Here is a 22,300-nt window from a genome sequence, read left to right as displayed (position 1 = left end):
GGATTCTGTACATAATGGCAGTTAATCCATATGCTGATATGAAATAATAAAAACAATGGATCCAACAACAGCTAGTTGGACTAAGCATATTGTCTTTCTTGGGTATTTGACATAGATGATCTTGTAGACAGAAATGTACTTTTAGGCTATGGACGGAATGGATGCCTTTTAGGCTAAACACAGATGATGTCAGATGGAAAACTGAACCCACATGAAATGAATGGGAAGTTGGTAACTGTTTTGCTACCTTTTTTTCTTAAAAAAAAAAAAAAAAAAAGACTGTTTTGTTTAAAACAAAACAATAATAGCATATGTATTATTAATGTTTTAAGTCTCACAAGCAATGTATGAGATTTCCCATTGCTCCATATCCCTGCCAGCTTTTGCTGTTGATAGTGTTCCAAATTTTGGCCATTCCTGTAGATGTGTAGTGATATCTTGCCACTGTTTTAATTTTCATTTCTCTGATGAAATATGGTATGGGGTTTATTTTCATATGTTTATTTGCCATCTGTAAGTCTTTGAGGAGGTGTTTGTTAAGATCTTTGGCCTATTTTTTTAATTTTTGTTAATTCGTTTGTTTTTGTTGTGTTGTTACATTTTAAGAGATCTTTGTGTAATTTGGATAATATTTCTTTATTCGATGTGTATTTTGCAAATATATTCTTCCACCCTGTGATTTGTCTTTTCATTCTCTTGGCATTGTCTTTCACAGAGCAGAAGTTCTTAATTTTAATGAAATCCAGCTTATTAATTATTCCTTTTATAGATCATGCATTTGATGTTGTATCTAAAAAGACAACCCCAAACCCAAGGTCATCTAGGTTTTTTCCTATGTTATCTTTCAGTAGTTTTACAGTTTTGCATTTTACAATTAGATGATCCATTTAAGTTACTTATTTTGGGAAGGGCAGATGTTGTTTAAAAAGATTAATAAAATGGGCAAAAAAAAAAAAAAAACCTAGCAATGTTAATCAAGTAAAAGAATATATAGAGCAAGAACATTGGAATGAAAGAGAGAATATTATAAGAAAACTTTTATAGGTATTAAACCTATAATAAAGGATTATGAACACCTCTAAGCTAGCATTCAATATTTGGAACAAGGAACAAATTTCTTGATAAATGTAACTTACCAAAACTCAGGAATGGATAGAATATCTGTATAGCTTTATATCTATTAATTGACTTTGATAATAAGAAAGCTTTCCACAAGGAAAATTCTAGACCCAGATCATTACAAATGATATGAATCTTACACACATTCTTTTGGTAAATAGATAAGGAGAGAAAAATTCCCAACTCATTTTTTTGAGGCTATCCTACTTATGATATCCTGACAAAGACATTACAATATAGGTATATTACAGACAAATATACCTGGATCCCCAAAACCTCCAACAAAATACAAGAAAATTGATTCTAGTAACATAAAAAGGAATAACATTTTTGTGAATGTCATCCAAGGAATAAAGTCTTGATCCAGCTTTCAAAAGATCAGTCAATGTACTTAACAATTCAGAATAAAATTTTTAAAATCAATAAAATTCAGTAACTCTTTATTATAAACATTTTCAAAATTGAAGAAGAGAAGGAACTACTTTATTGTGATAAAGGGCATCATGAAGAACCTACAGCTCATATCATACCTCATGGTATGTTCAATGATATACCATTGGAAAAAACGCTGATGCTGGGAAAGACTGAGGACAGGAGAAGCGGGTGACAGAGGACGAGATGATTGGATGGCATCACTGATTCAATAGATGTGAGTCTGAGCAAACTCTGGGAGATAGTGAAGAACAGGGAAGCCTGGTGTGCTACAGTCCATGGAGTTGCAAAATGTCAGACATGACTGAACAACTGAACAATAACAAATAATATACCTAAGGGTATACTTTATCCAAGATTGAGAAAAAAACAAAAATGTCTTCTATTTATCACTGTAATTCAATTTCTAGCCACAGCAATATGGAAAGAAAAAATAAGGCCTGTTTATTGGAAAGAAAGAATTAAATCTGCCTTTGTTTGCAGATGGTAGGATGTTCTACATATAAAATCCCAAGTAATCTATTAAAAAGCTACTAAGAACTAATATGTGTTTGGGTTCCCTAGTAGCTCAGATGGTAAAGCATCTGCTTGCAATGCAGGAGACCCAAGTTTGATCCCTGGGTTGGGAAGATTCCCTGGAGAAGGAAATGGCAACTCACTCCAGTATTCTTGCCTGGAGAATTCCATGGACAGTGGAGCCTGGGGGGCTACAGTCCATGGGGTCGCAAAGAGTCGCACATGACTGGGTGACTAACACATACATACATAAGAACTAAAAGAAACTATATCTCTATGTGTCAATACTATCAACAAACATTTGAAAATGAAATTAAAATAGCAAAATTCCCTGGTGACTCTGACAGTAAAGCAGGAGACTCAGGTTTGAGCCCTGGGTTGATAAGATCCTGTGGAGAAGGGAATGGCTACCCACTCCAGTATTCTTGCCTGGAGAATTCTATGAACGGAGGAGCCTGGCAGGCTATAGTCCACGGGGTCACAAAGAGTTGGAAACGACTCAGAGACTAACACTTTCACTATTTACAACATTAAAAAATCATACAGCCTTAGAGTTTGGGGGCAGTCAGTATATAAAAAGTACTAACCCTAAAAGGAAACCAATTTATTTTTAATAGCCTCTGGAAGTGGAAGAAAGAACTTGATTACTTCTATAGCTACAACAGGGAATGCCTTGAAAAATCCTCTCACCACACTGGTTCCTCTATTGCAGAAGAGTTTGCACTACAGTCAGAATACAAGGCTTTCTCTTAGTGCTGAATGGGTCAAAATGATGCTGATCTTCAGAAGAAGGTGCAAGTCCAGGATATGGGCCTTTTAACCTCATGATCTAGCCTCATCTCCACATTTGTTCTCTGAATTAAAAAATGTCAAGATCAGTTCCTTTTCCCGCAAATCTGGGATGATGCTCTGTAGAGAGTCATGTCATCTTTCATGTCCTTGTTCATTAACCCATATTTATTTGAAGCTACTTTGTGCCTAGGCACTGTGCAAGTGTGGGAGATATTATCTGAAACAAGACATACCCCTTTTCTCAACTGAAGTATCAGATGAGAAAGTAGTCAACAGCAACCAGTAAGTATTAGGGAGGAATGAGTACAACATGATAACACTCGCTTTAGGAAGAACATCCAGTCCAACTCTGGGAGGTGGGAATGGGGTATCAGTGATTCTAGGAAGATGGTGGGAGGTGGGTAAATGAAGCAAATTCATCTGCCCTGTGTAGATTTTTCTCTGTTGGCATAGAGTACTGGTTATTTAGGAAGGAGTCTCTTCCCATTGAGAGGCATAAAGTAGCCTCTTTAAATAAATATGGGTTAATGAACAAGTTTCTTACCCTAGAAGCTTTAAAACAGCACAATTTTAATAGTAAAAAACCAAAATTTTCACCAAATATTTCCCTTCTTACTGACTTCTTTGTTAAAAATTTGAAATAAAATAATGTCTTACTGATGTTCCATTTTTGCTTACTTGCTTACTTCTCTCTTTTGTTCCCTTGACCTCCTGTCCTATTAAATATGCATCATTTTGGTGCTTCATGAACTATTTGCTCAACAGTACGTGGTAAAAGCAAAAAGTACACAAAACAATATCATAATTGCCCTTTGTGACTGATATCTTCCTAGCCTCTCTTAAAGTAAGTACTTATGCTGTCCTTTTTCATAAATGGAAGTTCTTTCAAGCACAAGTCATTGAGATCTGAGAAAAATTTATAATGTTTATTACTTATTCCAAACCATGCTTCTTCCTCCAAATGATTACACATCAAATCTTGTTTTAGCAGAATTCAAAACCTTTTCTGAATTATAATGCTGAGCAGTAAAAACTTCATCTCTGCCTGAAGAAGATAGCTGCTATAAAAATTTCACCATTCTTTAGGAGAGGATGAGCATTAAATAACACACCTATCCATGGAACATTCATTTATTCTAGGTGCTGAGATTGTTCTGGTAACATGGTGGTCAACAAAGTAGACAAAATCCTTGCTCTTTTGAAACATACATTCTAGCCAAGAGGGGCAACATTAAATAAATAACTGGGTAATAACTATATATATCCATAGATATATTCTTACATATATGAAATTTTTGTCTGAATCTATCTCCCATCTCCTGGATGTCTTCCCAAAGCAACTTAGTGCACCTATGATTTTCTGATCACCATATCCTCCTAGGAGAGTGTCATCAGTTGCTCAGAATAAAACCTGGGGGAGGATGACATAATCAAGGGACTTCTGGATTGTATGTTATGGTGCAGAACCAGAGAGTTGATCTCACCCTGAAAAAAGACGGTAAATTGTTCTGCTTTTCTATTAAATAAAGGTGAAACTGAATACCTTCTACAGTTTTGTGCTTATAGAGACAATGAAAAACATATCTGGCCAATAAATAGATGCATACCAGATGTCAGGGGCTGTCTTGAGTTGCTCCAGTAATGAGGTCACCTTTGAAAAATCAACTGCAGTTGATTCAATCACCTAATTAAGCTTCTGAGAATCCTCTGTCTTTTTCTAGTATCCATATAGCTTGTGCATAAATGAAGGAGATAAGTTAAATGTGGTGGGGGAGGGTGTGATTACATCACTACCCCTGCAACTTACATTTGTAAGTTGCAAGTTCAGTGGTAACACTTTTGTCTATGATTCCTGAAGTGCTGTGATATTGCTTTGGCTCACTACTTATTACTTTGCTAGGGAGGTTGAGGCTTAGGTCTTTGGGGAGTATTTTGCTTTGCTTGTGTGTTATGGGGGGTGTGAGTTTCTGCCTTGAAAACCTTCATGATAATGTAAGAGTTCATAACAGCTGCTGAGTATATGTATTCCAACTCTTCACTCAGGAAGGAAAATTAAGTACAGAATGTGTTCGTAGAATCACAGAGCCCCTGGACACTAAGAACAGAATTTCTACTTATCCTCTGCCAGTGGACCACAGTGGTGCTCTCGGTTAGAATTAGAATGCAGTAAGCCCCAGAAAGATCTGGGTATTTCCCTTTTCCGAAGATAGTCACTCTGGGAAATAATTGCAAGTCCTTTGGGGGGAAATGAGGGAAAAGAATTAAATATCTACTTGTGGAAGGGAACAAGATGGTGGAGGAATAGGTGGGCATGGAGTACATCTCTCTCCATGGATACATCAGGAATACACATTCAGACACAGACACAGTGCATGCAGAACACCAGCTGAGAGCAGACAGGAGTACCTGACCAGCGGAAAAGAATTTATAGAACCACGCAAAACTCGGTAGGAGGAAGGAACTGGGGGGAAAACAGGATTGTTAGTAGGACCAAACCTGCCTTCAGAGGGTGGGCGAACTTAAGCAGGGGTCTGATCCCCACAGCAGGGCAATTGTCTGAGTCAGAGGAGAAACATTTAAAGCTGAGAGTGAAACAGCTGATCTGTGGCAGCCTAAATGGAATGAGAATCAGACAGTTCTTGCTGCAGCCATACATACCCCGGACAGGGACGCAGGTGCCCTGGAAGGTGCGGCAGCTGGGAGCTGGAGTTTAGGGATTGTGGATCAACCCCAGGGTGAGGGCTGCTGTTGACTGCAGAGAGATGGATAGAGGGGATGTGAGGGAGGAAACTGTGGTGGGAAATGCCTGTGGAGGAAAGCTGGGCAGCCATGGAAGCAAGGCGATACTGCTGAGTCATGTGTAGGGGGTAAAGCCACCACCATAGCCTCTTTCTCCCCAAATGCGAGCATAGACCTCTGAACAGTAGAGAGGCTGCCCATCAAACACCTGACACACTGAACTACAGAGTAGAACCGCAGGCGGGGCAGGGGGCCCTCTATGTGCCTGACATGCTCAACAATGGAGAAGGGTCCCAGGCAAGGGAGCCATCTAAGGGCCTGAACGAGCAGAGCTACAGAGAAAGACTGACAAAAGAGGCCTGCTGATCACCAGCTACAAGAGGCTTGAAAAAAGACTCTGATAGGGCCAGAACTCCTGGGGTGGAGGCAGTCCCTGCACACTTGGTGCTGCCAGGGACCCCGCAAGCCAAGCAGCTGTGCCACCTTCACGCTCAACTGTTACTGGGGCAGGGCTGCCACAGGCAAAAAAATCTTGCATCTATTCACATAGGGTTGGCTTTGGTCAAGTCCAACTCTTTGCAATCCTATAGACTGTGGTCTGCCAGGCTCCTCTGTCAGGGGGGTTCTCCAGGCAAGAATACTGGAGCGTATTGGCCAACACTGGTTACCATACCCTTCTAGAGCACTATATTTCCTGTTGCCCTAGCTGCCAACTCCCCTGAGTACCTGGTGCTGCCAGAACCCCTGTGACCCAAGAAGCTGCACCACTTCCACACTTGGCCCTCACAGGGGCAACCCAAGTCCTCCAGGGAAGCCTCAGGAGCAAACCCCAGTGGATCACCCACATAAAGAGGTGGAAATAAAACCACAGTTGAAACCCAGGGTCAATGTGGCTAAGAAAGAAGACCCCAAACCCTCCCACCAGCTATACAAGCTTCAGATTAAATCCACAAAATCAACTAGGTAGACTCTGTGTCTATGAAATATATGGAAGTAACCTAGATGTCCATTGATAGATGAATGGATAAAGAAGTTGTGATACATATACACAATGGAATATTACTCAGCCATAAAGGGAATGCATTTGAGTCAGTCCTAATGAGGTGGATGAACCTAGAACCTATTATACAGAGAGAAGTAAGTCAGAAACAGAAAGATAAATATCGTATTCTAATGGATATGTATGGAATCTAGAAAAATGGTACTGAAAAATTTATTTTTAGGACAGCAGTGGAGAAACAGACATAGAGAATAGACTTATGGACATGGGTAGAGGGGGGGAGAAGGTGAGATGTATGGAAAGAGTAACATAGAAATTTACATTAAACCATTTGTAAAATATATAGCCAATGGGAATTTGCTGTATGGCTCAGGGAACTCAAACAGGGGCTCTGTATCAACCTAGAGGGGTGCGATGAGGAGGGAGATGGGAGGGAGGTTCATAAGGGAGGGGATATATGTATACCTATGGCTGATTACATCAAGGCTGTATATTGTCATCCTGCTTATTTAACTTATATGCAGAGTACATCATGAGAAACGCTGGACTGGAAGAAACACAAACTGGACTCAAGATTGCTGGGAGAAATATCAATAACCTCAGATATGCAGATGACACCACCCTCATGGCAGAAAGTGAAGAGGAACTCAAAAGCCTCTTGATGAAAGTGAAAGAGGAGAGTGAAAAAGTTGGCTTAAAGCTCAACATTCAGAAAACGAAGATCATGGCATCTGGTCCCATCACTTCATGGGAAATAGGTGGGGAAACAGTGGAAACAGTGTCAGACTTTATTTTTTGGGGCTCCAAAATCACTGCAGATGGTAACTGTAGCCATGAAATTAAAAGATGCTTACTCCTTGGAAGGAAAGTTATGACCAACCTAGATAGCATGTTGAAAAGCAGAGATATTACTTTGCCAACAAATGTCCGCCTAGTCAAGGCTATGGTTTTTCCAGTAGTCACGTATGGATGAGAGTTGGACTGTGAATAAAGATGAGCGCTGAAGAATTGATGCTTTTGAACTGTGTTTTTGGAGAAGACTCTTGAGAGTTCCTTGGACAGCAAGGAGATCCAACCAGTCTATCCTAAAGGAGATCAGTCCTGGGTGCTCATTGGAAGGACTGATGCTGAAGCTGAAACTCCAATACTTTGGCCAACTCATGCGAAGAGTTGACTCATTGGAAAAGACCCTAATGCTGGGAGGGACTGGGGGCAGGAGGAGAAGGGGACGACAGAGGATGAGATGGCTGGATGGCATCACCGACTCGATGGACATGAGTTTGAGTGAATTCTGGGAGTTGGTGACGGACAGGGAGGCCTGGTGTGCTGCAATTCATGGGGTTGCAAGGAGTTGGACACGACTGAGCGACTGAACTGAACTGATGGCTGATTCATGTCGAGGTTTGACAGAAAACAACAAAATTCTGTAAAGCAATTATCCTTCAATTAAAAAATAAATTAATTTAAAATATATGTGTGTATATATATATCAGTTCAGTTCAGTTCAGTTGCTCAGTTGTGTCCCACTCTTTGCGACCCCATGAATCACAGCACGCCAGTCCTCCCTGTCCATCACCAACTCCCAGAGTTTACTCAGACTCATGTCTATCGAGTCAGTGATGCCATCCAGCCATCTATCTCATCCTCTGTCGTCCCCTTCTCCTCCTACCCCCAATCCCTCCCAGCATCAGAGTCTTTTCCAATGAGTCAACTCTTTTTATGAGGTGGCCAAAGTACTGGAGTTTCAGCTTTAGCATCATATACAAAATATCTACTTGTGGTAGAGGATTCCTCTCTGAATGTTACCAGACTCCAGTATTCTAACTCAGGTCTGTAAATTAGGTGGAGAGCCATGATTTTCTATTGTGATTTAAGTCAAGTCCATTTTCACCAGAGCACAAGCTACCTATAGATTAAGTACCTTAGTATGATACACAGGTATCCAGTCCAAAAGAGACCATGACTTTTTAGCCACTTCTAAAGATTTCTGTGGGACTTCTCTGGTGGCTCAATGGTAAAGAATCCACCTGCCAATGCAAGAGATCTGGTTTGATCCCTGGGTTGAGAAGATCCCCTGTAGAAGGAAATGGCAACCCCCTCCAGTACTCTTGCCTGGAGAATCTCATGGACGGAGGAACCTGGCGAACTACTCTTTCATGGGGTCCCAAAGAGTTGGGCATGAGTGAGCAACTAAACAACAACAAAATATCTCTTTTGGGTCACACTTTCTATGACCGTTTCAGCCTTGTTACCTGCTGTGATAACCACCCACATTGACTCTGGTGGTTAAGTTGGTTCTTGACCTCTTCCACATTGATTTTCCTTTATTTCCATTAAATCCTAGATACCATTTCAATGTCAACGTCTCTTACCTTCTTTTGTGGCCAAAGAGGAGAGTCAAGGAAGCAATTAGTGTCTTGATGAGAAGTCTTCTGGTCCTTCTTGGGGACCAGTAGGAAATAGTTGAGCCAATCCTCTTTGATAATGCCATTCAAACATTCCTATCTCCACAACCTCACATCCCCTTTATATTACACACAGGAATTTCTAGCATCTCAACTCCATTTAGGATAGTCTCCACAAGACCAGGATTTAGATAACCAAGTGAACAAACCATTAGAACCTTTTCCAGCCATTCAAACTTGTACATCAAACACAAACCCTCTGATAAGAACCCCTGCATTGATAAATTATGTCCCTCTTCCTTCCCTGGGCTAGCATGCTCAGAATACACAGACACACACACACACACATACACACACATTCCTTCCCCTGGATCTTGCTGGTATAATTTTTAATACAGCAAAATTGGGTATTATTTAAACACATGGCTCATTGCTATTAACTAAACTCTAGATCCTATTAATTTTTTCATTAATTTCCTCTTTCTTTTCCAGGACCCAATCCATGGTACAATACTGGATTTAGTTTTCATTTCTCTTTGGTCTCCTTCAGTTTGTGACAGTTTCTTAGTCTTTCCCTGTTTTTTTATGATTGTCAGTTTTGAGGAATATTTTTCAGGTATTTTATAGACCGCTGCTCTGTTTAAGATTGCCTGATATTTTGTAGAACTCTAATTTAGGGGAATAATTCTAGAGAGATGAGTGCCCTTCTTACCATATTGTATCAGGAGGTAAACAAGGTCCACATGACATCACTGGTGATGTTAACCTTCATCATCTGGTTACGATGGTGTCTGCCAAGATTCTCCACCGGAAAGTTGCTACTTCCCTTTTCCATAGATTATTTTATGGAAGCAAGTAACTAATTCTCTGAGAGTTTTAAAGCTAAAATAAGTGTAACACATTTGATCTATATTTAAAGGAGAGATCATTAGACTATGCCAGTTGTAGACAAAGCCTGTTTGCAAGGTGGGGTAATAAAGCTGACACAAGGGAGAGATGAGGATGAGAAATGAACAGAATTTTTTCCATAACCTGAGGTTCAGAGAAGCCCCCTGCCTTCTGAAGGTTATATTTTGCACTATTGTGCTGGAAAAATCTTCCTTTTCACCTAAACTAGCTTAGAATGGATTTCTGTATGTACAATTTAAAAGATCTAAGTAACATACAACTTCACTGGATTGATATTAGAATTAAATGATAAAAATAAGCAAAGTAAGTGCCTACTGAAGGATGAGATACAGAGGTAATGATAAGTGTTGGATATTATTAACTGATGCAGAATAGGATTTTTGAACTATTGTATTCAAATGTATTATAGAAATAACTTAATGATCATGAATTTCTTGATAAAACTTGAGAATGTGAGATCACATGTTAAGAATATTTGTTATTGTAGCACTGGATTCAATGATAAGTGAAAAGAGTTGCAGTTTGTAACCCAACCTTGCTGCCTGCTCAATAACTAAGCCATGTTTGTGTTAGATTTAGAGGCAAGAAAAGAGCAGCTTGATATTTGAAGTGCATAATTACCCACATTCTTCTTCCCTGAGGAAAGGGCCATCAGAGCTAAGTCTTTTGGTCAAGAAGCATTTTGATTCACAAATACTATGAGCATCCTTAATGTCCCATGACTATTACCCAGAGCAGTTTTAGCCTTGAAGTGCAGAGCGGTGGGGCGGGGGGTGCGGCGAATGCACATTTATACCTTTAGTGCATATCATTAGTTGATCTGTTATGACATTTATCTATGGTCATGAAATGAAAGAATAATTTGGGCATTAATGTCTTTGAATTGCTCCCATTTAGTTCTTCCTTTTATACATTTTTTTTCCACAATGGGAAAATAACAGGTATCAAAAAGACAAGCTCTTAATAGCTCTTCAATGAAGCCATCATGATACTGCCTTTTCTCTTGAGGAACTCAATTATGAATAATTTCACATTCCTAATTTAGTCCTGATTTTCTAAAAGGAAATTTAGTATGAAAAGAGGGCAATGAAGAGGCAACCTAGTGTTCAGGTGTCTAAAATAAACTGTCTGTATGTAATAGAAGTGGAATATGCTCAGTGGTCAGTGCCAGTATCAGGGAAAATTACAGGTGCTTGGCAGTGTGGCACAGATCACACTGAAGCATTCCAACTTCGAGAAGGTTGGTAAGAAAATGTCAGGGAGGGAAGAAGGGGCTATACTGAGCTATCCCCAGACAAAATGGAGAGACAAGAAAAATCTACATGCCATGTCATCCTACCCCCAGCATCAGCCCTCTCCAGCCTTTCTCCAGTTAATGAAACTGGGAACTTCAGGCTTAGACCCATTCTTTCAGATCTAAACATTCACCTTCCCTTTATAACCCACTAACGCTTAAAGAACACTGAGCGCCGAAGAATTAATGCTTTTGAACTGTGGTGTTGGAGAAGACTCTTGAGAGTCCCTTGGACAGCAAAGAGATCCAACCAGTCCATTCTGAAGGAGATCAGCCCTGGGATTTCTTTGGAAGGAATGATGCTAAAGCTGAAACTCCAGTACTTTGGCCACCTATGCGAAGAGTTGACTCATTGGAAAAGACCCTGATGCTGGGAGGGGTTGGGGGCAGGAGGAGAAGGGGACGACAGAAGATGAGATGGCTGGATAGCATCACTGACTCGATGGATGTGAGTCTGAGTGAACTCCGGGAGTTGGTGATGGACAGGGAGGCCTGGTGTGCTGCGATTCATGGGGTCACAAAGAGTCGGACACAACTGAGCAACTGAACTGAACTGACTGAACACTTCAGCAAACATCTGTCAAACACTGAAGAAGAAAAAACACACACACATACATAAATTCTCTATAGTCGCAATCCTCTACAAACTTGTGTTTTGGTGGGAGAGGAAAAAGAAGTGTACAGGTAACAAAAACAAATGGGATGGTGGTGTAAGAAAAAGACAAAGAACTAGGAAAATGAAAGAGGAATAATCAGAAGTGTGGATAAATAAGGTGTGGTGCAAGAGACACTGACTGAGGAGTTCTTAGAAGTCAATGAGAAAAAAAAAAGGAAGTCAATGAGGAGAAAGATTAAGGAAAAGATCTGAATTTGATGATTTTAATATAATTATAAAATACAGTTTAAATGAAGTGACACATAGATTGCATTTATTTATTTATAAACAAATATTTAAAAAGGGAACAAGTGAATTCATGGATTTGGGGTATGAGAAATGGAATGATGATCACTTATTTCAATAATTCTCACAGTGATCCATAAGAAAGATATAATATATTTATCATAGGAAGAGTAGCATTTCCCTGTCAGGATTGGAGGCAAAAGAGAAATAGCCCAGTTTTTAATTGTCACATGGTTTACAGAATTATCAGGTATGTTAAATCAAAAAAGAAATAATGGGCTTTAAGAATGTGGAAAATGTCATTTTCTCATACAGACAGATTGCAGACTTGAGGGCTCAGCTGAATGAAGGCTCATTAGAAAGCTTTAATGAGTGGCACCACCTTGTAAGTATCTATGGCCCTGAAATATAGATGGAAAGGCAACAAAGAGGAACTAACTGCTACCCTTAGGCAGGCAAATCAAAGTATCTCTTCCTAAAAAGAGGACAGACACTTGCAAGCATCATTATTCTTTTGCTCATTTCTGAATAACTCAAATCAACTGATATCCTGCCATGGGCTTGCTGTCCCTTTTGTTCTATGGGGAAACAAATCCCATCCTCCACACAGAGGATGCCTGTGGAGGATGCCTATTATTTCTATCTTTCAAGCATCCCTATCCCTTCTTCTACTGACTGTATACTTTATCTCCTTTGGAGAGGTTTCTTCCCCTAGAGGATGCACAAGGACAGCTAACCAGACTCCTTTTACAAAGATTGATGTGCTCATCAGAGCACAAGGTTTGCTTTCTTTGTAAGATCGCAAACTTTATCATCTGCGTAAGGCTGGAGCTGCACTCTGGGCACAGTCTGATGAAGAACGAAGCCCAAACAGAAAGCAGTGCTGAGAGCAAGTGAGAGAGAGAGAGAGAAACACATTCCAGCTGATGCTATTAAGCCTTGAATCAGCCCAGCTGAGTTATCAATACACAGCCCAGTTTCCTTTGTTTGCTTGAGTAAGTTAGAGCTGAATTTTCTGTCATTTGCTAATAAGAATCCTGAAGGCAGCAGGTTTTCGAACTACGTGTATGGGTAGGAAATCATACAGGCTTCACTTTGACATCAAAATCTGCCTGTTTCATGATTAAGCTTAGTATGCATGCTGTAGCATGAAGATGTCCAGATAATCATACCCACTCTAGGATTAATTACTGAGAAAGGAAGAAGAAACACAACTGGGATGAAGATAAAGTATATTTTTCATCTTCTTTCAGTACCTATGGAAAGGCATTGTGCTGATACTCTAAGAGAAATTCCATTTTAATCTTCCTAGTGAATTGCTCATAGAAAATTAGGAACCTGGTGTCATTAAAATTAGGAACCTGGTGTCATTACCAAGTGGCTCTAGTTCTGGAGATGACATCTATGGGATGCACACACCAAAGGAATAAGGAATGGAGAAGCTGGAGACTAGCAAGTAAAAGGTCAAGCATTAAGCAATCATCTTTTGGGGGCTAGACATGGTACTAAATTTTAAGAGGAAGGGGAGGTAAGAGCGAGGACAACTTAGTCCAGAGAGACACATACCACTCAGTTCTGTGAAAATGTACACCTACATTACTTAGTAGGGTTACGGAAACCTCACTAACTTGTAACAACAGCAAAAGAAAGTAGGCGTAGCAAAGACTGTATAGTGGTATATAAAATACATTGCCAGTAGGTGCATTGTTCTTAGAAGATTCGCAGTACATCTTCTCTGAATGAATAAAAACAAAACGCGTCACTTTCAATAGAATACACACAATTTAAGCTGTGAATGTTGAGAAAGAAATTAGGGGGAAAATAATGAAGAGCAAACTCATATTTGGCATTTTCTCATTCTGAGCACTCCACAGAGAAAAATCGATTCCCCTCCCCCCCCCCCCCCCCCCCCCCCAGCTCTTATTAGGTAAAGCTATTGATTCAAATAAATAGGTTATACGGAAGCCATCGGAGTTTCTAGTCAGGTAGACTCTGGGTTCAACACTATTATTCCAGACAAGAGAGGAACGTCCCTGAACTTCAACGTCCTCATCTTTCAAATAGGAATAATACTAATTCTCTTACTGGATGGTTGTGAAGGGTGAATGAAGACGGGAATTTGACCCAGGAAACTTTTGTACCTCTCACTTCAAGGAAGAAAAATTTTTAAAAGTAGATTTCTAGGAATGAAGGTAGACCAGACTGAAAATGAAGAGCGGGGAAGGTGTTTTTGCAGGTGCCGCGGTTCTAAGACCTTAAGGTTTGAAAGACCTGGATACTCAGGAGACCTCAGGATGCTTTCTGGCCGAACTGGTCAACAGTACCGAGCCCTCCCTGCGTCCAACTGGCTGGTTTCCATTCAGGTGTCAGAATCTACCCGTCACCAGTGTGCGTCCTTTCATTTTTTGCATGTAAAGTCGGTTTGAGGGAGGAAGGGTGGAGGTAAAACGTGCGGGAAAGAAATTACAGTTCAGATTACAAGAATAACAAGATCACTAAGGTCGGAGAAGGCAATGGCACCCCACTCCAGTACTCTTGTCCGGGGAATCCTATGGACGGAGGCGCCTGGTAGGCTGCAGTCTATGGGGTCGCTAAGAGTCGGACACGACTGAGCGACTTCACTTTCACTTTTCATTTTCACGCATTGGAGAAGGAAATGGCAAGCCACTCCAGTGTTCTTGCCTGGAGAATCCCAGGGACGGGGGAGCCTGGTGGGCTGCCGTCTATGGGGTCGCACAGAGTCGGACACGACTGAAGTGACTTAGCAGCAGCAGCAAGGTCAGGGAGGATGTCAGCGAACAATGCAAAATCCTATGGAATGAGGAGTTAGAGACGCCCTGAAAAGAATTCTATATTTTTACATGCTCTTTCCAGAGCCCCCTCTCCCGGCCGTGGATCATCACCCTCCTTTCCTCCTTTTTCCTTCCAGCAAAACTAAGCATTCCAAAAAACTTGAAGTTTTCTTTCAGAAGTCTTAATTTCGCTGTCACGGAGCTTTTCCACCGCTTTAACCCAACTTTCTTTCATTTCTTTGGCGAGAGCCTGAAATTCGGGCTGCCTGACAGGCTGCAGCCCGAAATCGGGGAAGCTTGGGGCTTCGTTCCGGCGAAGACTCTCGGGTGCTGGGGCGTAGAGCTCGGTTTTTCCCTGGGGTAGGGTTCCCAGCGCGGGCAGGGACCTAGTAGGACGCGCGCGCTCAGGTCCCCAGTCCCCGGTTGCGGGAACGCGCGAGCGCCAAGGCGGCCTTGGGGTGGGGTGGGGGGGGGGCGCTTTAAACCCGAGCCGCGGCTTCCGCACGACCTATTTTTAGTGGCGCGTCGCCCCCCCTTTCCCTCGGCCTCCGGCGTGGTAGCCTCCGGCGGGCGGCCGCCTCCTTTCTGTCTCCCCCGCCGCCTCTCGCTCATGGTAGCGTCCACGCGGGCAGGTCTGGAAACTGAGCATGTCTGGAAGCGCTCGGCGGCCTCGGCGGCGGCGGGGGCAGAACCAGGCTGCGTCAGGCTGAGCCCGTCCACCGCGCGACCGCAGGAGCGCAGCGCCGGCGCCGCGCAGCCCAGCCCCGCCGAGAGGGGCGCACTCGCCGCCGCCGCCGCCGCCGGGCCCGCCGCAGCTCACCGCAGCCCCCTCCCGGCGACCCGCAAGTAAGTTTGTGAGGTGGCTGGGCGGTGGGGCGAGGGACCGGCGCCCCCGGGGAAGCCCTGGCGGGAGGCGCGGCTGGTGCCCCGGAGAGCCGGCTGGCCCCGCTGCCCCCGGTGCCCGGCGCCTCGGCCAACCTTTTGGCCAGTTTGAAAGTGATGAGCCCTAGGATGTTGGAGTCGGGGGACCGGCAAAGCAGGAGGGCCGGACTGACTCCGGTTGGAGGCTAAGGGGGCCAACTTGGGGAGAGGGAAGGACCGCACTGCCAGGAAGCGGGCTGGTGCCGGCTTGGGAGGCTGGGTTTGGGATGCGGGCTCCTGGCTGAGAACAGCCGCAGAAGGAAAGAAGGGTGTCCCCGGGGGATAAGGTGGGAGCGACGTGAAAACCCAGTGTGGAAGGCATAGGAGAGGGTGAGCGCGTCCTGGCTGGAGCGGCGGGAGGGAAGGTGGATGGAAAGTGGGGCGCGTGGAAAGCGGATTTGAACCAGAGCAAAGGACGCCGGTGGAAGAGGCCGTCTGCTTCGGGAAGCAAGTGGACTGTAATAATTTGGGGAATCTGTACCAGATCAGGGCAGTGTAATGATGGAGAGAGGTAGCCTTGGATCAAGGTCTTTGCAGCGAATATGCGGGGCCAAATGTTGGGAACTGGCAGAGCAGAGAGGATGGATGCAGAAAGTGGCCCGGAAGGGCCAGCTGGAAAATCGCTGGGGTATTTGAGTGAAGGGGAGGAGGGGAACAGTGCAGCGATCGAGCTGAGGAATGGAGCCAGGGTTGGGACCAAAAGGCTCAGGAGAGGCTTGGAGGCTGCTACGTGTGGTCCTCTGAATAGTGTCTTAGTAGCGGTTCTCTGAGGTTCATTTGCAAGCCAGCTCCTCCTTCATCTCCTACCTGGCTTGGTTACCGGGCGGCTTGCTTAAGGCGAGTTTGTAGATTTGGACAGATCAGGCAACCGGGAAGGTAGTCGTTTGCAGGGGAGCTGTCCGTGCTTCCCTTAAGTGGTTCCCAGCACCCTTGGCGTACAAAGCAGGATCTGAATGTGTATGTTTCGGGGGATGTGTGTGTGTGTGTGGAAGTTGGGGGTTCTCCTCTAGGCCACAGGAGCCCGCGGTCTCGCCCCGAAGGTGCGGTGTTCGGGGCCGGGAAGTCAGGCAGAAGTCTGCAGTGTGCAAGTCGCGGCGGGGCGTGTGAGTGTTCGTGTGCGCGCGCGCCAGTGTGCGTGTTGCCCGCCCGGGGTCGCCTGTGTTGCTGCAGTCTGTCTCCATGACGAGGAGATCCAGGGCTTCACAGGCGGCACGGGGAGGGGATTAAAGGAAACGTGCTTTCCCGCGTCTCTCCTGCCTCCTTTCCCTAGGGTCACATTCTTTGCTCATCCAGTGATGTTCTTCTCTAACCTCTTCCCGGCTCCTGCACACCCCCACACCTGATGCAGGTCTTGTCTTCCGATTCGGTACCCGGAGGACGCGGCTGTCCGTCTTCTGCCAGAGGGAATCCCAGGAATCCCGGTGGTTAAAGGGGCTCCCGAATCCCCCCCGGCTCTTTCTCTGGGGCGTCACTCACGGGGACTGGGGCGGGGGCGGGGGGTTCCGCAGTTCGCTCTGCTGCCCCTGCAGGTGACTCTGTGATGTTGCCCCGCGGACCCCAAGTGATGGCTCCAAATAGCTAGAGTCCAGAAAATTGGACAGAGTGGCACTTACTGGTTCTCCGGAGGTGGGTCTCCCCTGAGTTCCCCACAGGTAATTAAATCGTAACTTAAAAAGGAAAAATGACTAGATTAGTAGACTAAACCAACTCTGAGGGCAAAAAAGCTGTATGTTAAAGCACCTCTTTGAAGAGTAGATATTTTACCCACCGACCTCAAGAAAGGAAGAAGCTTCTGCAATGTACAGATCTGAAATTAGAGGGGAAGGGGGCGGCAGAGCGGGAGTGGCATATTTCACCAAATATGAAAAACGAGGATGAAGTCAACTCTGGAAACTGGTACCATCTGTGGAGGGACTCAAAGAAGGAGGAGCGGGAACTGTATCTACTGTCTGCCGATGTCTCTGCAGACTGGGCTCTAAGACGGTGTGTGCAGTCATCAGAAATAATTCTGAATATCCAAATTGCAGGGGGGAAACTCAGAGGAAGGGAAGTGAGGAACTCTAAAAAAATGATGAGGACCATAGGAGGGGTAGTCTTGCAGGGTGATCACTGACCCTTGGAGGGACACAGCAGAAAGACCAACAAGCTTCTAATGGCAGGGATGTATCCTCTTATTCCCTGTGACAGTGGCTAGGCCAGTTTCTAGTAACTACTGGAATATACCTTTTGAAATATGACCATGATTCTGGATATCTGTAAGGTGAGAAGTTTGAATAAAAAGACATATACTGTCATTTTCTGCTTCTACCACTGTTTTTTCTTCATTGATTATTGTTAATACATGTGGTGAAGGTAGAATAAACTATTATTTTGCCTGTTAATTCTCCCCAGAGTGCTGTTCAAATAGATGTAACAAAATATGTTTGTCTGTTTTTTGCTGGAGAGTCATGGAGAAAGGAGAGTTAGGCAAATTGATTAGGATATCAAGTAAAGTTAGAGTTTAGGCATCTGAAGATATTATATGAGTGTGGAGGTAAAACTTCACTTATATAATGCTAAATTCAGTATGAAATGAGAAAACCCTTCTCTCCTTAACTCCAAACTTCCTGCATTTGAAATACAAAGGGTTGTACCTTTGGACTGATTCCTAGTCTTCAGAAGTCTAACTTGACAATAATTTTCCTGGAGAACTGTTACCTAAATTCAGGTTTGCTTTAGGAAATAATCAATAATCAACAGATTCTTTGCAGCCCTAAGGTAAAGACATTACCAAAAAAAAAAAAAAAGTGAAATGGCTTGATGAAGCAGAATAATGAGTGAGAGAAATATTAACCAAAGTGGGAAAAGAGAAATCACTTTCTCTTACTCCAGGGAATAGATATTACTGATAGGTTTAGAACTTTGGTTCTCAACAGGGGCAAGTTTGCCCCCCAAAGAACACAGGTTGTACCTGGAGATGTTTTGATTGTCACACTTTGATGGGGAGGGGTGCTACTGGCATCGTTTGTGCAGAGGCCTGGGAAGTTGCTAATGTTCTACAATATACTGAGTTGTCCCCGCAACAAAGAATTATCCAACTGGGGCTTCCCAGGTGGTATGGTGGTAAAGAATTTGCCTGCCAATGCAGGAGATGCTGGTTCAATCCCTGGGTCAGGAAAATCCACTGGAGAAGGAGATGGCAAACCCACTGCGGTATTCCTGCTTGGGAAATTCCATGGACACAGGACCCTGGCGGGGTACAGTCCATGTGGTCACAAAAGTCGGACTGAGCACACACACACACACACAACTGTCAGTAGTACTGAAGATGAGGAACCCTGGCTTAGAACAGGTGTGATTAGAATGAAAAGCTACTCCTGTCAGGATGCTTTCACATGTTTTCATTGGAAGTCTACCTTGAAAAATCAAGAATAGTTAATATTAAGAGACTGTCTTTGCAAACTGTTCCCCATTTACAAAAACACTTGCTTTAAATGAAGTAAATTAAAGAGATTTACTTTTAGCAGAACTTCTTTTCAGCCTTCAAAAAAGAGGTCCTAAAATAGGTTGGGAATGTCTGAAAGGCCCATATAGTATGTATAGGAGCTGAGTAAGCTTTTTTTTTTTTTGATAACGAGTTAAAACTGTTCTACTGCAGTTTTTTTCACTGAATTTGGTGATTGCTTTTAAAAATACATAGCTTTTATTTTTAATTAATATTAATTTATTTTAAATTTAATAAATTCTTCATATAGTGAGGAATTGAACTGAACCAGAGGAAAATGTTAGCTGAACATTTATTAGAAGCCTCATGAAATGTTCCCAGATGAAACCTTAGTGTTTGTAGGTGTCCACACAGAAAGGTAAGAATCCCATATAATTTTCATGGATTTAGTTTCAGTTTTAAATCGACAACAAGGCATGTATTGAGAGGCAAACCTTTCTGGCCTGTAGTACAATACACTGCCTGGAGAGGAGGAACAATAGCTTACACTCATAGATGTAATAAGATCAGGCGCTGTTCTAAGATGGCCCACGTGCAGGAACTCAGAACACCAGAACACCTGTTAGACAAAACCTTGGTCATGATGACACTGAAGAGATTTGGTCAGCATTTCCACCCTCTCCCCTCTGTCTACTTCCACCTGTACAGTGCTTCTGTTGGTTGGCTGATTGGTTTCAGAATTCATTCTAAAGGGATTCTCATTAGGGCTGCTTACTTCCTTTCTTGTTATAATAACCATTCCCTCCATCGTTGGCTGTCACCAGCCCTCAGTCCCTCAGGAATTCACACAGTAGAAGAGCCTCCTGCTTAGTCTCTGGGGCAGTCAGTATCCCCTCCTTCACTCCTGTGTGTACAAACGCAAACAACTGTTTCCTGCTTCTAAGAGGAACAGAGCTTTGTCTCTTGGAAAAATATTGGGTGGGGAGAGCCCTTGTTTTCCACAAAGGCAACCTCAGTTTCTCTGCTTGCAGCCCTTAATTGCCTTATTCAGTTGTTTGTTTAGTTGCATATTCTTGATCTTAGGAAGGCTTCCTCTTCCCGAAGACAAGAGGGAAAGAAGTGAGGAAAACAGAACTTCACTATGAGCCACACTGGTGTTGATCAAGGGCACTTCTCGTGGGCTCTGTGAAGCCTCAATAAAATAATCTGAACCAATGATAATACTCTTTGTAAATTCAGCGAGCCTGTGTAATTTCAACACTAGCAGGCTCTCCTCTGGCCACTTGAACTCAATGCTGAGCTGCATTGTGCATTGCAACTGGTTTGCAAAACCACGTTTATTTAGAGTAATGTATATGTATTTCATGTATGTCTCTAAAAGTGTGTCTCTACAAAGAAACACAAGATAGGTATTCATTTTCATTAAATTTGAAGAGGCTATAGAGATATATATAGCCTTTTCTTGAAAATATTGATACTTCAGACCCCCTTGGTGAAATGCAGAAGGAGTAAAAAAAAAAAACAATAGGAGAGAAGCAGTTACATGGGTTTCTCTATAGATCAGACAAGGAGGGAGCAAGCAATTTGAGGTGAAAGGGGTCAGTTCTTGTCTACCTCTTCCTTTCTTTTGGAAATAGTTATTGATTTTGTTTGACATCTGAGCAAGGAGAGATGGTTTCTTTTCCCGCAGACACTTGTTGAGCTGATGTGTGCCCTTTTATGCATTTAATAGCCATAGTAGGAGGCAGTGGGCTGGCTGGTACAGATGGTTAGAGTGAAGCAGAATTGCAGATCATTTTCATCAATAAAACTGCAACAAAGGCTCACTTTCAAAAACTGAGTGTATCCTGTGACTATTTTGATGAAACAAATAGCAAAGATTACAGAGCTGAGCATCCCTGCTGCACTAGGCACTACCTAGGCTTTAAACTCTCAGAGTATACGTGTTGGGAATGGGGAGTGGACTAATGGCAGCTTCTTACCTGTAAACAAACTTGGTGGTCATTGAGGCAGGTCAGTTACTGTCCAGTTCAAAGAAGGACAATGTAAGGACTGGACATTTTATTGAACAGTGTATGTTGCCCTTGCTGAATTCAAGAGTGAGAACAACAAAGGCAAGAATTTGAAATTTATGCTATAGCAAAGGCAAAGAGAGTTTCTGTTTTTAATTTCATTTTACCTTGTTAGCAAGGTAACCTTACCTGTGGAAGGTTTTACCTTCGTTCATAAATGCTTATTCATCTGAAGAAGCAAATAGCCCAGAAGATTTCCCAAGGCTTTCAGCCTTATAAAGAGTGTGTCTCTTCTATCTCTGGAATATTCATTATGTGATATCATTTGGAATCTGAATACTGGGCTAAGTTGGTTGACACAATCCCTTCTAATTTTGTGGTTTAGAGCTGTCTCTGTCCTTTTAAAGAGGTGAAAGAGATACATTGTTTGTCATTGGGAGCACAGTTACGGGTGCTGGAAGCAGCTTCTTTTACACACAAACATGCCTGGTACTTGACATTGGTCTGGGACTCCACTGAACAAACATAGATCTTAGTCTTCTGGATTATGAAACATGATTTCAGCAGTTTTGATTTGAACTAGCATTGCAGCCTGGCTTGTGAATCAATTTGATGTATTTGGAAAAGACCAACGGATGAGCCAGACCATTCACTACCCAGTAGCAGAAAACAGGTATAGCAGTCCAGGGAGTTGATCTGGCACTCTTCCTTAGGAGTTTTGTGACTTTAGATGAAGCTTGTTTTTTTTTTTTGTTTGTTTTTTTAAATTACCTCATGGTGCTCCAATTTTCTCATCTCTGAAACAGAATTTTTTTTCTCCTATAGAATTCACTGTAGGGTTAGAGGAAATATTTTCAAAGCCAAGTGCCTGTCAATAGTGATGGTGATGGGCTTATGTGTCCTTCTAAAGCTGAAATTTAAATGGTTACTGTCCAGGATGGGGAAGCAGTGGGGCCATTGGTGAGCAAACTGAGGTGGAAAAGGACCTGGGAGTGGATCATAGTTAGGATGGGGTTTTGAAGGTGAAGTGGGCTGTTGTCCTTT

General features: G+C 42.8%; 1 protein-coding gene across 4 annotated transcripts in view; it reads left to right on the top strand.

The window, feature by feature from the left end:
* Window positions 1-15,619: 15,619 nt before the first annotated feature.
* The window catches only part of OXR1 (oxidation resistance 1), a 557,562-nt gene continuing 550,881 nt past the window's right edge, over window positions 15,620-22,300 (top strand). For 2 of the 4 annotated variants that reach the window (XM_070803076.1, XM_070803075.1), the window contains exon 1: window positions 15,621-15,745. The gene's annotated coding sequence lies outside the window, so the exon portion shown is untranslated. Of the gene's footprint in view, window positions 15,746-22,300 lie in introns of all 4 variants that reach the window. The other 2 variants (XM_070803074.1, XM_070803077.1) reach the window with 2 other exon arrangements.

The sequence above is a fragment of the Bos indicus genome, chromosome 14 (genome assembly GCF_029378745.1).
Source record: "Bos indicus isolate NIAB-ARS_2022 breed Sahiwal x Tharparkar chromosome 14, NIAB-ARS_B.indTharparkar_mat_pri_1.0, whole genome shotgun sequence".
Lineage (NCBI taxonomy): Eukaryota > Metazoa > Chordata > Mammalia > Artiodactyla > Bovidae > Bos > Bos indicus.
This window is presented reverse-complemented; position numbering and strand designations above follow the sequence as displayed.